We start from the raw sequence: 13,118 nt of genomic DNA, 5'->3' as shown, positions 1-13,118 counted from the left end.
TAGTGATCAGATCTGTAATACCCCCAGTATTACTTTGGGTGGGAGACCCAAAATGCCACTTATCTAATCTAGTTTCTCTGATAGAGAGGAATGAGCCAAAGAAGAATAAATAGAAACAAAAAAGACTCCTAATCATATAGTCAGCAAATGAAAACTCAAAACACAGAGATGTTTTCTATTTAGAAAAGCTATCTTAAAAAGCAATCATTTGACAATAAAGTCATTTATATGAAACTTAATTTTATGAAGCAGTGTGACAAAGACCTTAAAATAACTGTTTAGAATACTCAAGAGATAAGGAATAACTTCTATTTAAAAAGAGGAAGAAATTATGAAAAACAGCATTGGGGGATGCCTGAGTGGCTCAGTTGGTTAAGCATCTGACTCTTGATTTCAGTTCAAGTAATGATCTCAGGGTCGAGAGATGGAGCCCAGAGTCAGACTCAGTGCAGAGACTGCTCGAGATTCTCTCTTCCTCTCTTCTGCCCCTCCTCCAACTCACATCTGTGCACTAAATAAATATATAAATCTCTCTCTAAATAAATAAAATCTTGGGGCACCTGGGTGGCTCAGTGGGTTAAGCCTCTGCCTTCAGCTCAGGTCATAATCCCAGGGTCCTGGGATCGAGCCCCGAATAGGGCTCTCTGCTCAGTGGGGAGCCTGCTTCCCTGCCTCTCTGCCTACTTATGATCTCTGTCTGTCAAATAAATAAATACAATCTTAAAATTAATTAATTAATTAATTAATTAAAGTCTTAAAAAAAAAAGAAAACAAAGATAATAATGGAAACACTAGAAATAAAAATGTACTTTCAAAAATTTTTAAAAAGTAACAGATGAGATGAATTCTAGAGCATTAGAGTCTCAGACAACAGTTTTCTGGGAAATGTACCCAAAACAATACATAGAAAGAACACAAAAACACAAAGTATATACATGCACACATGTATCTGTGTATGTATGTGTGCACATACATACATACAAAAAATTGAGAGAAACCAATATAATCTAAGAGGAGTTACATAAAGCAGGAATAAAATGTCTAGGAGAAAAATCTCAAAGACATATCTAGACAATTTCCAGAACTGAAGAAAGTCACAAGGCCTCAGATTCAACGTGTATTCCAAGTATCCACTCCAAATAAATAAACCCATACCTAGGCATATCACAGTGAAATTGTGATTAAGAGAAAACCTTAATAGACACAGGAGATGAAAGAAAAAACAAATTACCTTAGAAAGGAAACCAATTATAACAAAGGCAAGTTTCTCACTTGCAATAATAAAAAACACAGGATCTTCAAAGCACTGAGGGAAAATAACTGTTAGCCAGAATTCTATATCCAGTTAAACTACATTCAAAAGTGGAGGTAAGATAAAAACAACTTGAGACAAACAGTAAGTTGGCCTCCCAAAGATCTCATGAAAAGAAACTCTAAAGAACATGCTTCTGCAAAGTTAAGTCAACCCAGAGCAATCTCAGTGTGGTATCTCTTAGACACCTCAAACTCAACATACCCCAGACTAAACTGATGGCCTTCCTCTAAAAATCTCCTCTGCCCACAGTCTTCCCCATCGTAGCATACAAAAGATACATCTTGGGCCAAAAATTTTGGAATTGTCCTTTCTCTCAAATACCACAATCAGTCAACATACCTGTCTGTTCTACCTTCAAATTACCCCCAGCTTCAGATCACTGTTTACTATCTCCACCACTCTTCAAGCCATCATCTCTTTCCTGAATTGCAATAATATTGTAACCTCCTAACCGGTCTCTCTGCTTTTACTATTATAGACTATTCTCAACAGAGCAGTCAAGGTAATCTTTTTATTTATTTATTTATTAAAGATTTTATCCATTTATTTAACAGAGCACAAGAGCAGGGGGAGCAGCACAGAGGGAGGGAGAAGCAGGCTCCTCACTGAGCAGGGAGCCTGATGTGGGACTCGATCCCAGGACAGAGGGAGAATGACCTGAGCCAAAGGCAGACCCTTAACCCCTTAACTGACTGAACCACCCAGGCACCCTTAAAGTAATCCTTTTAAAAGGCTAGATCATAACATTCCTCTATTCACAAACCCTCCAATGGCTCCCTGTCTTACTCAGAATAAAAGCAAAAGTCTTCATTGCATCTTATAGTATCTAGTCCTCATCAAGTCCCCATCAAGGCCTTTCAAGACCTTGGCACCTGGACTTCTCTCTACCTGAAACAGTCTTACTCCAGGAATACAACTGTTGATTATAGTGTTCACTAGACTTACCAATATGTTCAAATCTTTAAAGATAGTTTTTTAAACTCAAGTTTAAAAAAAGAGAAATTGAGTAATTTCCCCAACATTTTAAAGTTTGTGAATGACAGAGGGAGAATTAAAATGTAGACTAACACCATAGCTCTTGCTTAAGAAAAAGGCATTATTTAAAGGTGCTTGTCCTAGTTTCTGTTCCACATCTGGCCTGATCTGCTCATCATAGATATATTATCAATTCTATTCTTTGCTTCAGTGGACTTCATTCATTCATTTGGAAAAAAAAAAAAAAAAAAGAAGATCTATTAACTATCTAGTAGTTTGCTTGGCACCCTAGGAAATGGAGAAAGAATAAAAATTCCAAATAACACATAATTCAGAAAGCAAGTTACTGTGGCTTGGGAATGTATTACCAGAGTATATTGGTTTTAAGAAATTTACCTTCCTAATCATTTTATTCAGGTTATTCTTCAGATTGATTTCGATCCCTGACTATATACCAGGGTAGGAGTTAGAGTAGCTTTTAAACAAATTGAGTGATGTGGATGGAAAGCTAGTTGGAGAATTAAAACATCCCACAAAAATGGAACTAGAGGGTATCATGCTTAGCGAAATAAGTCAAGCGGAGAAAGACAACTATCATATGATCTCCCTGATATGAGGAAGTGGAGATGCTACAGGGGGGCTTAAGGAGGTAGGAGAAGAATAAATGAAACAAGATGGGATTGGGAGGGAGACAAACCATAAGTGACTCTTAATCTCACAAAACAAACTGAGGGTTGCTGGGCAGAAGGGGGCTGGGGGAAGGGGGGTGGGGGTATGGACATTGGGGAGGGTATGTGCTATGGTGAGTGCTGTGAAGTGTGTAAACCTGGTGATTCACATATCTGTACCCCGGGGGATAAAAATATATGTTTATAAAAAATAAAAATTTAATTTAAAAAAAATCCCACAAAAAAACCACTCAGCAGATAACTGTCTACTTGTAACTGACTTGATGTGAACTGTGTCTCATTCATTCTAGAAGTATTCCAACCCTTGACCAACTGGGAACATTTATGACTGTTAATAAACTTTCCTGTATTAATTGAATGACTCACCACTGGCCTAAAGAAATTATTTCGCCTCCAAACACAAAGCAACTAATTTCACTTTTTATTTTATTTTACTTTATTTATTTATTTATCTATTTGCTTGACACAGAGAGAGAAACCACAAGCAGGGGGAGGGCAGGCAAAGGGAGAGGAAGAAGCAGGCTTCCAGTTGAACAGAGAGACTGATACGAGGCTCAATCCCAGGACCCAGAATAGTGACCTAAGCTGAAGGCAGACGCTTTACCACTGAGTCATCCAGGTGCCTTAATTTCACATTTTAAATGCAAAAGTACATTTAAATCCAATATACAAAACACAATTCCCAGAAAATTATCAAAACTAAATTGCCAGGAAACTAATTATGTGTAACTCAACTGAGTAAATATTAAGCCTTTGACAATATCTTCATTTCCCAAATAATAGTTTATTTACTAAGCTGTTACCACTAAGGGTACAAGAAGGAAGAAAATCGTTTTCTTTTCCCATAAATACAGACTCATTTTGCCAGGTGTAACAGCAAATCCAAATGAAAATTCATTCAATTAAATAAGTTACTGGGTTGAGAAAAACGAGTACCAATGAAAGTAAAGCTATTTATTCGTTGACTCTTAAACTTTTACCCTACCATGTTCCTTATATCACTTACCTTATTTTTCATTTGCTAGTAATTTCAGTAAGTCTAAATAATGCAAAAAAAAAAAATTTGTTTTGAGGGTCAGAACCAGAATCTTTCCCCAATCCTGATGCAAAACCAATGATGCACGTTTACTCAAACTCAACACCATCAGTCATCACCATCATCACCTGGGTGAAAACAGCGATGAATAGTAATTTAAAAAATAAATAAATAACACTCTTGGCCTGGCTGTTGAGGATAGCACACTTAGAACCCTAAAACATTGCGTATCACATCAGAGTAAATGACACACAAGCAACCAAGAGGGGATAATTGGTACTGATCTGATATCCAAAGCAAAGACATAAGACTTTGCTTCTTTCATACAGATAAAAACAGAGGAAACTGAAAAACATTTTACCCAGTAAAATAAACAAAGTGCAAGAAAGTAGAAGAAAGATAATCTAGTAATTTAAGAATCATCTCTAAACATCTACCATATTAATGCTGTTATGAGGAATTCCAGTTCTCTCAGTCATCCAAGCTCAAAGTCTTATAAAGCAAAGCTTTAGTTGCCTACAACATAAAAAAAACAAGCCAGACTATTGTCTTTGAACGGGAGCGGGGTGTCTATACCCTTATCCGTGGGGCACCATACCGTTTTGAAGAGAAAAATTTAGAAGAGAAAAATTACCCACAATGTAACAAGCTTTCACAAGCTACATGCTTTAAATATTCCACGCCCTAACCGAAAATCATCTGATAATAGTGAGCAAAAGATTCCAAGTACCGGTAAGGCAAGAGTCAAGAGGAGAATAAAAACAGTGTGGAGGGATACAGTCCACTTTCTGGGAACAAAACTTTACCTCCATTTATTTTACACATTCATATAGTTTCTCAGATGTCCTATCTAGCTCCTCTGCCCCTCTTCTATATAACTCTATAACACACATATATGTACCTTATTTGCTGATGATCTTAAAACTATTTACTGGGATCCATTCATTGTTAATGTTCATAGAGTTCTCAAAATACCTTTTGTTTTTACATTCATTTGGTTGGAGACTCTCAGGAAAAAAATATCCAGGGAGTAGAAAATCCAGAATCCTTATCCCAGGACTCTCCAAGTCCTACATATTTGGAGAATCTCATTTGGCTTCACCTTACTGCTTAGAAAGCTTCCCAGAAAAAGGTGCTGTTGCTTCAAGCCTTGGCTTACTTTAGCATAAAGGAAGGAGAGATTTTTTTTCCTTACCACCAAACTTTATCACATCAAACTACATATCACTATATGATAATTTCTTATTATTTTCTAAACGTCCCGTAGAAACATGCAGTTATATAAACTCCATGATCCAGGGACATGTTCTGTCCTATCCACTTCCCTCTTCCCAGCACCTTGTAACAGGGCCTGCCACACAATCAGGAGCTCAACAACTACCTGTTGAATAAATGAGCATTCCCTAACTTAGCAACTCTGCTAAGAGTGCCATTCTAAAAAACAAAAACAAACAAACAAAAAAACCAGCTTGACAAAGAGGGGTATGATAACTGGAAAAGAAAGTATGAACAAAAGTGCTTTCTAATGACAACAGGTGCCACCATTAGAGCCAGCAGGTGGCATTAATTATTCCTCCCATCCCCTTGGACAGAAAGCCCAGGAAGTGTAAAGTTTTCTTGGTCCTGTCATTTCCACCTTGTAAATTACCTTACTTTCCTAATTCCAAAGATTAGAATGCTGGGCTCAAAGTTCCTCTAAGAACAAGAACCATTTCTTACCACTATTTTTTCTATGAGGCCTACCGATCACAATTTCTTATACATAACAGGTGATCAATAAGCTTTTGTTGAACTGTTAATCTCTGAAGCAGTAGGAAGTTTCAAAAAACACTGGATTCTGGTGCCAGCTTGGTTACTAACTAGTTGTGCGGCTACAGAAAAATCACTTGATTTCTTAGTGCCTAAGAAGGAAAATAAAATAATTACAAAACTGCTTTGAAATTCAATGAGACATTATTACCTGGGTTACTGTTCTAAATAAAGAACACGGAGACCTTAAATTACATAAGTACCCAAAGCTCCTGATAAGAACATCTCCACAAAACAATGAGCCCATCATGGCCTTAGTCTTTTGTTCAGGTCCTCACATGCCCCTCTTAGTGCTACAGAGTTAAATGTTTCAAATTCAGATCCTAGTAATTTTCTCTAGGTTCACAGCAGCTCTCTGGCCTATCAGCTCATACTCTCCATGGTCAGTCAGAGCATTTCTAACATAGCATCTGGCACACAGGAGATGTTCAAGAAATCTTGCATTGAATGATTAAACAAGAACAGCTAGTGTGGGTTGATGAGGGAGCAGGAGGCTGGCTGAGGACAAAGCAAAAGCTGGCGCCTTGCACCCCCTCTTCACCCTTTCCCCTCCATAAGTGTAGCATCCCTCAGGCAGCCCTGACTGCCATGAACAATAAGCAAATAGTTAACTTGCAGAGCTCACAATCCTGCTAGACAGGAGTCTCCCTTGGCTTACAAATGTCCTAAATCTCACTTACAAAGACGATTGATAGCAGGATTGTGACACCCCACCAAAAAGTCTCCCAACTATCTTAATGTTAATGGCCGGTCTAAAGACAACACTGATCCAGCAGCAAGGGCAAGGCCTCCGGCAGGCCTGGAACATCCTGGCACCTTGTAGGCCCTCTTTAGCATATGAAAACTCCACTGAAACCTCCCTCAGGGAGTACATAACCTGCCATCCCTCACAACCTACGGCAGCAGCTCTTCCTGCCCACGGGTCCTGTCCCCGTGCTTTAATAAACCACCATTTTGCACCAATGACGTCTTAAGAATTCTTTCTTTAGTCGTCGGCTCCGAACCTCCTCACCCCACCGAACCTGACTTAGGTTCTGGGACTTCATCATGGGTGATGGGGGCTGCACAGTAGCTGTGCCTTTGGTTAGGCAGATAATTGGAAACAAAACAAAATAAACGGGTGTATTAAAGGAGGGCTGGAACTTTAAGGCTTCTCAACGGTGAAGCCACTGTGCCTATAAAAACACAATAGCCTAATCTAGCGTTCTGACAAGTCAGTGAACCTTCTGTCTCCTCCCCAGCAAGGAAAGATTACTTTTTAAGGAAGTGATTTCAAAACTCCTCTGAGTTGCTGGTCCTTATGATAATGAAGGAATTAAGAGGTAAAAACGGAACCCTGCAAGGCTCCCAAGAACAATGCAGCCACTCTGGTTGGTTGTTTTGGTTCCTCATCACACCATCCAGAGGTCAGCAAGGAAAAGGGAAAGGTTCCTGAGTGGAGCAGTCCTTGGTTCTCTCTGCCAATTCTGTGTGGTCACCAACCTAGGCCATGGGGAATTCCAACCCTGCCAGTGCTAGTGAGGGCCACGCCACTAAACGAGCAGACATCCTCCTTGTCTGAAGGACTGGTTGTTTTCCCTCACTCCCATGTCAACCTAATACAAAATCTACCGTGTCTTTAGTCTCCGAGGACATCATACAAATTATAAATTTCTTACATGGGATTCAAGGTTCTTCATAAGAAACTCTCACTAAAAGTTATTAATCCACAAAATACTCCTAAGAGATGGTTTATCAGTTCTAAAGGAAGTTTACTAAAAATGATCCAGCTCCCCTCAATCTTTCATGCACCCAATCCCCAGGTTTTCTCAGCCAGAGACGCGAAAGCAGCCATGTACGATGAGCAGGAGGCTCAGAGCTGAAAGAGGCCCGGGGAGCTGAACCCACTCCCTTCCTCAGAGAGGCAGCAGCACCCAGAAGCTTAAATGGCTTTCCTCTTGTTAATAAGGCTGGTAGACCGAGCTCAGCTCTACTTCATACCTCAGTATCCTTTCCTCTAAACACTGAGGGAGGTGATGGTGGGTGAGGGTGGGGAGTGGGAGGAATCAGACCATTCTGACTCTCCTGTTCAACAGTCAAAAAAAAAAAAAAAAAAAAGGCTGACTTGGGTGGGGGTGTTTTTTGGTTTTTGTCTTTCCCTGTTAAGTGCTACAGCTTGAATCTCTGCTAAAAGTAACAGAAATTAACTGCAGACCATTGCTGTTGTTCAGGCCTTTGTGTTGTCTAGAGCAAATCCCTGGAGCAAATTACTGTTTCATAAGCAGATTAGTCCACTTTCTAGCCACAAAGTTATCTCCCTCAAAGTGGGTAAGTATTCTAAGATAAGCGGAAAAACCCGCAGACTGAAATCAAATTACATCTGCTGTATACCCAACTAATTGGTCATTAGACTATTTTGTGCCAGTAAATCAGGTTCCCTGACTACAAAGTGGCTTTCCAGTGGCTTCGTCCATCCACCTAAGTGTGGTCACACAGGGCTATTTTTTTGTTGAGTTCTGATTAGTTTTATTACTATTGTTTATTGAGAAATGTTATCTTCATTTCCTCCAACTCTTTCAGTATGGTTACTTTTCCTAACTTAGAGATTTTCCCAATCTCCCAATTATTTCATAAACTACAGTCTCCACTCCATTCATTCTCTGGTCAAGTATTATGTTTATTTTTTCAAGGTTCATGTTGATTATTTCAATTAAACTAAACAGTGACAGATGTGCGTGAAGACTGGGTGCATGCGCACGCACATTTTAAAAAGGTAACATGACCCTGAAGCATGGAGAAATTTTAAGCCTGAAAAATGATTTGCCCAAATGAGAGCCAGTGACAAAGCGGCATATCAGCAGAAGTCATCTTCACTCCCTCTCCACCATCAAATACTGTGTAGGTTTACTGCAGGCTCAAACATCAGGGGGCTATTCTGAAGCCTGAGCTGCAGGCACAGGCAGTAACAACAATGACCAAATCTAAATTGAATTGCCAAAAGAAGGCCATAGGGAAAGGGCAAAATACAGTGGATTTTAAAAAGTAGTTAAAAGGGCAGATTAGATGGTTGGGTCTCTCAGTATTTAATATAACCATTCCCTGTGCTCAAGGAGAAAAATTAATATTGAAAACTTTGGGACTTTGCTAGCAGAACTGACATAGTGGTTGATCACGGAGAACAAGAGTCCTCTGGTATTGTCTAAATGACTCAGTCTTACTATGAGAACTTTAAAAGTAAGTATTCAAAGTTCAGGAAAGAAAAGTAATACCTGACTCAACTATGCAGTGGGCTTAAAAATAACAATTTAGGGGCCAGAAACCAACAACACCAAGACTCAGAATTTAATATTACAACATTCTAGTTTTCCACAAATCCTTTCAATCTGCTACAGAAATGGGGAATTCTTTTTTTTTAAAGATTTTATTTATTTGACAGACAGAGATCACAAGTAGACAGAGAGGCAGGCAGAGAGAGAGAGGGAAGCAGGCTGAGCAGAGAGGCCAATGCGGGACTCGATCCCAGGACCCTGAGATTATGACCCGAGCCGAAGGCAGCGGCTTAACCCACTGTGCCACGCAGGCGCCCCAGAAATGGGGAATTTAAAGGATTTCCTCTATGGCTTCCCGGAGTGGATCATCAGTTATTCTTTATTTAATTATTAAGGTTTTAAATAAAATTCACAGGACACTCAGAAATAAAAGTGTCTTATTAGACACATTTGCCAAAGCAGGCAGGAATAAAGGTTTAGACAAGATTGTATTTTATATTATTAAGAGTTGAATGACTTTTTCCCCAAATCTCATACATTACATTCCACACTTATTTCTTGCTCAATCGCACATTCTTTAGAGACTTGGTCTTTCATTCTCTAATAAAGCAGAGGAAATTATTTTTTCATTATTGTAACTCAATTGTTCATAAGAAGTCTTCTATTGAATTTAGATTGTAGTGGCTGTAATTAACTGATGAAATTTTCAATACATATTTAAACTACTTCTGTCTACCATCACTGTTGACATCCACGAGTCAGCACTAGCATTTTAGGACAAAAACTGCTAAATGTCAGCAATTCATTTTTCCAGGTCAATAACTGAAAATGATTCTACTTATTGCAATCAATAGCTGAGATTAAGTTATATTTCAATAAGCAGAAAAATTCAAATAGATGCAGAATAAGACAGTATTATGCATTCACGAACCTCCCTTCTACATTTAGAACTAAAATCAACAATTTAGTCCCCTTATAGTTAAGATTAATTCATGGTTGTACAAATGAAAGCTAGAGTCTCTGGCCTAACACCCTACTTTTAAGATTCTGTTGCTTTTCACTGAAAGAACAACTTAAAATACTAGGGTCATAAAGGGTAAACAAGCAAATATAAATTTCACCAGAAACCTGAGTTTTGAATTATGACTTCAAAGTACCTAATCACTTCAATCAAATGCTTAGGCACGTACTTGTGTTTTTTGAAGAGAGTATGCATGTTTCATCAAATCTAGATAAAAAGCACCATATAAGAAAATCGTATTTTGAAAAACTAACTCAACATACTATGCGTGTGTGTGTGTGTGTGTTTGTACGTAAGTGTCGCTTTCAAAAAATGCCCAGAAAAAAGAACAGCATCTCCACTTCTATTTATTCTTAGGTGATTGTTTAATAGCAAAGTTAGTTTACATTTGAAGACATTTTGAATAATCTTATTAAAAACCAATTCTAACAATTTGGCTCATGTTTAACTCTTCAGTTATTTATCCATTAATCTCTTTAAGTGCCTCCTTCCCTAGCACAGCTGTAATTCAAGGGGTAGCCAGCAGTTGGCCTCCATTTCAGTGGATTTTCATGAAAGCCCAGATTTCTTTCTGCAAACTTTTTAAAAAGTTGTATGAAAAATAACTTTTTCATAACTTAAGGGCTTATAAAAAACTTTCAAAAGGATCCAAAAGAAACACATTTTCTATTAAAAATAAAAACCAAACAAAAGGAAGCCACACACATTGTAAAGATGTTCTCTCCAAAACATTCTGTTCAGCAGATCTGAAATGTCTCCAAAGGGACAAGAACCACTTGGTTTGGAAGCAACAAATGAGAACCCATAACAGGTTGGTTAAAAGCCAACAGCGACAACCGTGAGATTTTTAAAGCAGATTAGGAGTGGCTGAGATACCAGGCATGGGCCTTACCTAGTCTCCCTGCTCCACGTACTTGGCATACTTTCAACTGTAGCATTCAACCACCTAGTATAGCTGTTCAAAAGCCTCTGTCCTTGGTCCTCTCTTCTTTTCTCCTTTTACGTTGTCCCCTGAAGACTGCAATCCTACTAACTACAGTGGTTATGATGACAACTCCTAAACCTACGTCCCTGTTTCTGTTATATCTCCCAAACTTAATGCCCCTATCTCCAAGTCTGACGTACGTATTTGCACCAAGATATGCTATCATCATCTCACACATAACACATACAAAACAAATGTATTCATCTTTATCAAACTAATTCCCTCTTTCAGTTTCCCTGCCTGGTAACATTAATCCCGTTGTTCTGGTCACCAAGAATTAAACCACAGGAACAATCCATCCCACATGTATTTCTACAGGATGATCTTGCCACTTCACCAACAAACACGTAATGGAGTCTAATTCCTCTCTCAAATGTGAACTAGCCTTAAGACTCACTTATAACTGGAAGAATATGACTGAAGCAATACTATGAGACTTCAGGGACTAGGTCAGAAAGACCATGAGGAAGGAAGGAAGGTAGGGAGAGAGGGAGGGAGGGAGGGAGGGTAGGAAAAAAGACCACGAAGCTCCTGCCTGATTCTCTCGGAACTCTTTCTGGTGAAAGCCAGCTGCCATACATGAATGTCAACTACCTTAAGACTCCTATGCTAAGAGACAACATGTAGTCCCAACCTGGCCCAATCTTCCAGTTTTCTTACCAAGTTGCCATAATATGAATATGAATATAAGCTGTCCTGGATCCTCTTGACCAATTCATCTGCCAACTCAATGCCACCAACTGTACTTAGTAAATACACTGAGAAGAATCACCCAGCTGAGCCTTGCCCTAATTCTCAACACATAAAATCATGAAACATATTATATAAGTAGAATAAAATCCACAGCTTCCTTCTAAGCATTTAATATGTTGTAAGTGGAGTTGTTACTATGTGGAGCTGAATGTTAACTGACATGCCACTTCTTTCCCTCCTCCATTCCCAGGGCCATCAACAGAGGAAGAAGCTCTCATCACCTTAGATCTAGATCATTATAACTGGTTCCAGAGCCTCCTCACTATAATCTGCCATTACAATCTATCTAACCTAATAGTTTCGACCTAAAAACTACTTTTGCATACCAACACTACAATCAACACCAGTCTCATTGATGGTTTCCATTTGTAGAAAGTTTTATAATGCAAACTTGATTATACAACAACTGCCAGAGATCTGTCAATATGGCAAATATTCTTTTCCTTACTTTAGGGATGAGAAGATCAGAGTCAAGGAGATTAATGTTTGTACAATAAAATTATCACCACCACCATCACCACACCATCATCAACATCACCACCAACATCTCCACCACCATCACCACCATAACCACCACCATTACCACCATCACCACCATCACCACCAATATCACCACTATCACCATCACCACCACCACTACTACAGTAAGGATGACTTATTTACTCACCTAACAATATGCCATTCTGATTCTAGCCTCTGAACATCTGCTCACAAAATTTCCTCCTTTCTCCTGCTATCTACTTAAACCTTGCTCATACATTAGTGTAAATGCTACCTCCTCTCCAGCCTATCTCTGTTGCTTTCTTTCCATTATTCCTACAGAATTAATAAATTTTATCCAAAATATAACACTGGATTGTTTATCTTGCTCAAGTATGTTGGTCTCACTTTCCAGGCTGGCATTCAGCTAACACACATCCATACGTACAGCAATGTTGAGTGCTCACAACCAGTGTCTGTTCTGACCAGTCAGTACTCATGACATACTGTCTATTAAATATTTTGAATTTCATCTCTGCTTATTTCCTACACTAAACAATAAGCTCTTTAAGAACAGGACCCTTGTCTTATAAAGAAGTACTATATCCTCTGAACCAAACACAGTACTAAGCACACAACTAGTATTCAATATATATTTGATAACTGATTTGAAGGTAGTAAAGTGTGTTGTGTTACGACAAAAAAAAAAAATCCCTAAGTCATGTCTACACTGGAAAGAGAGTTGAAAAGATAATAAAATATTTTCAAGATCAGCATTTTAATGTCAGGGACATTTTATAATTTATC

The 13,118-nt window shown here is 38.6% G+C and overlaps 1 protein-coding gene across 7 annotated transcripts in view; it reads right to left on the bottom strand.

Annotated features, from left to right (window-relative positions):
• Positions 1-13,118, bottom strand: part of THADA (THADA armadillo repeat containing) — a 322,081-nt gene that overhangs the window by 250,929 nt on the left and 58,034 nt on the right. The gene's annotated exons all lie outside the window — the stretch shown is intronic.

The sequence above is a fragment of the Mustela putorius genome, unplaced genomic scaffold (assembly GCF_011764305.1).
Source record: "Mustela putorius furo isolate JIRA1106 unplaced genomic scaffold, ASM1176430v1.1 tig00000224_pilon_pilon_pilon, whole genome shotgun sequence".
NCBI lineage: Eukaryota > Metazoa > Chordata > Mammalia > Carnivora > Mustelidae > Mustela > Mustela putorius.
This window is presented reverse-complemented; position numbering and strand designations above follow the sequence as displayed.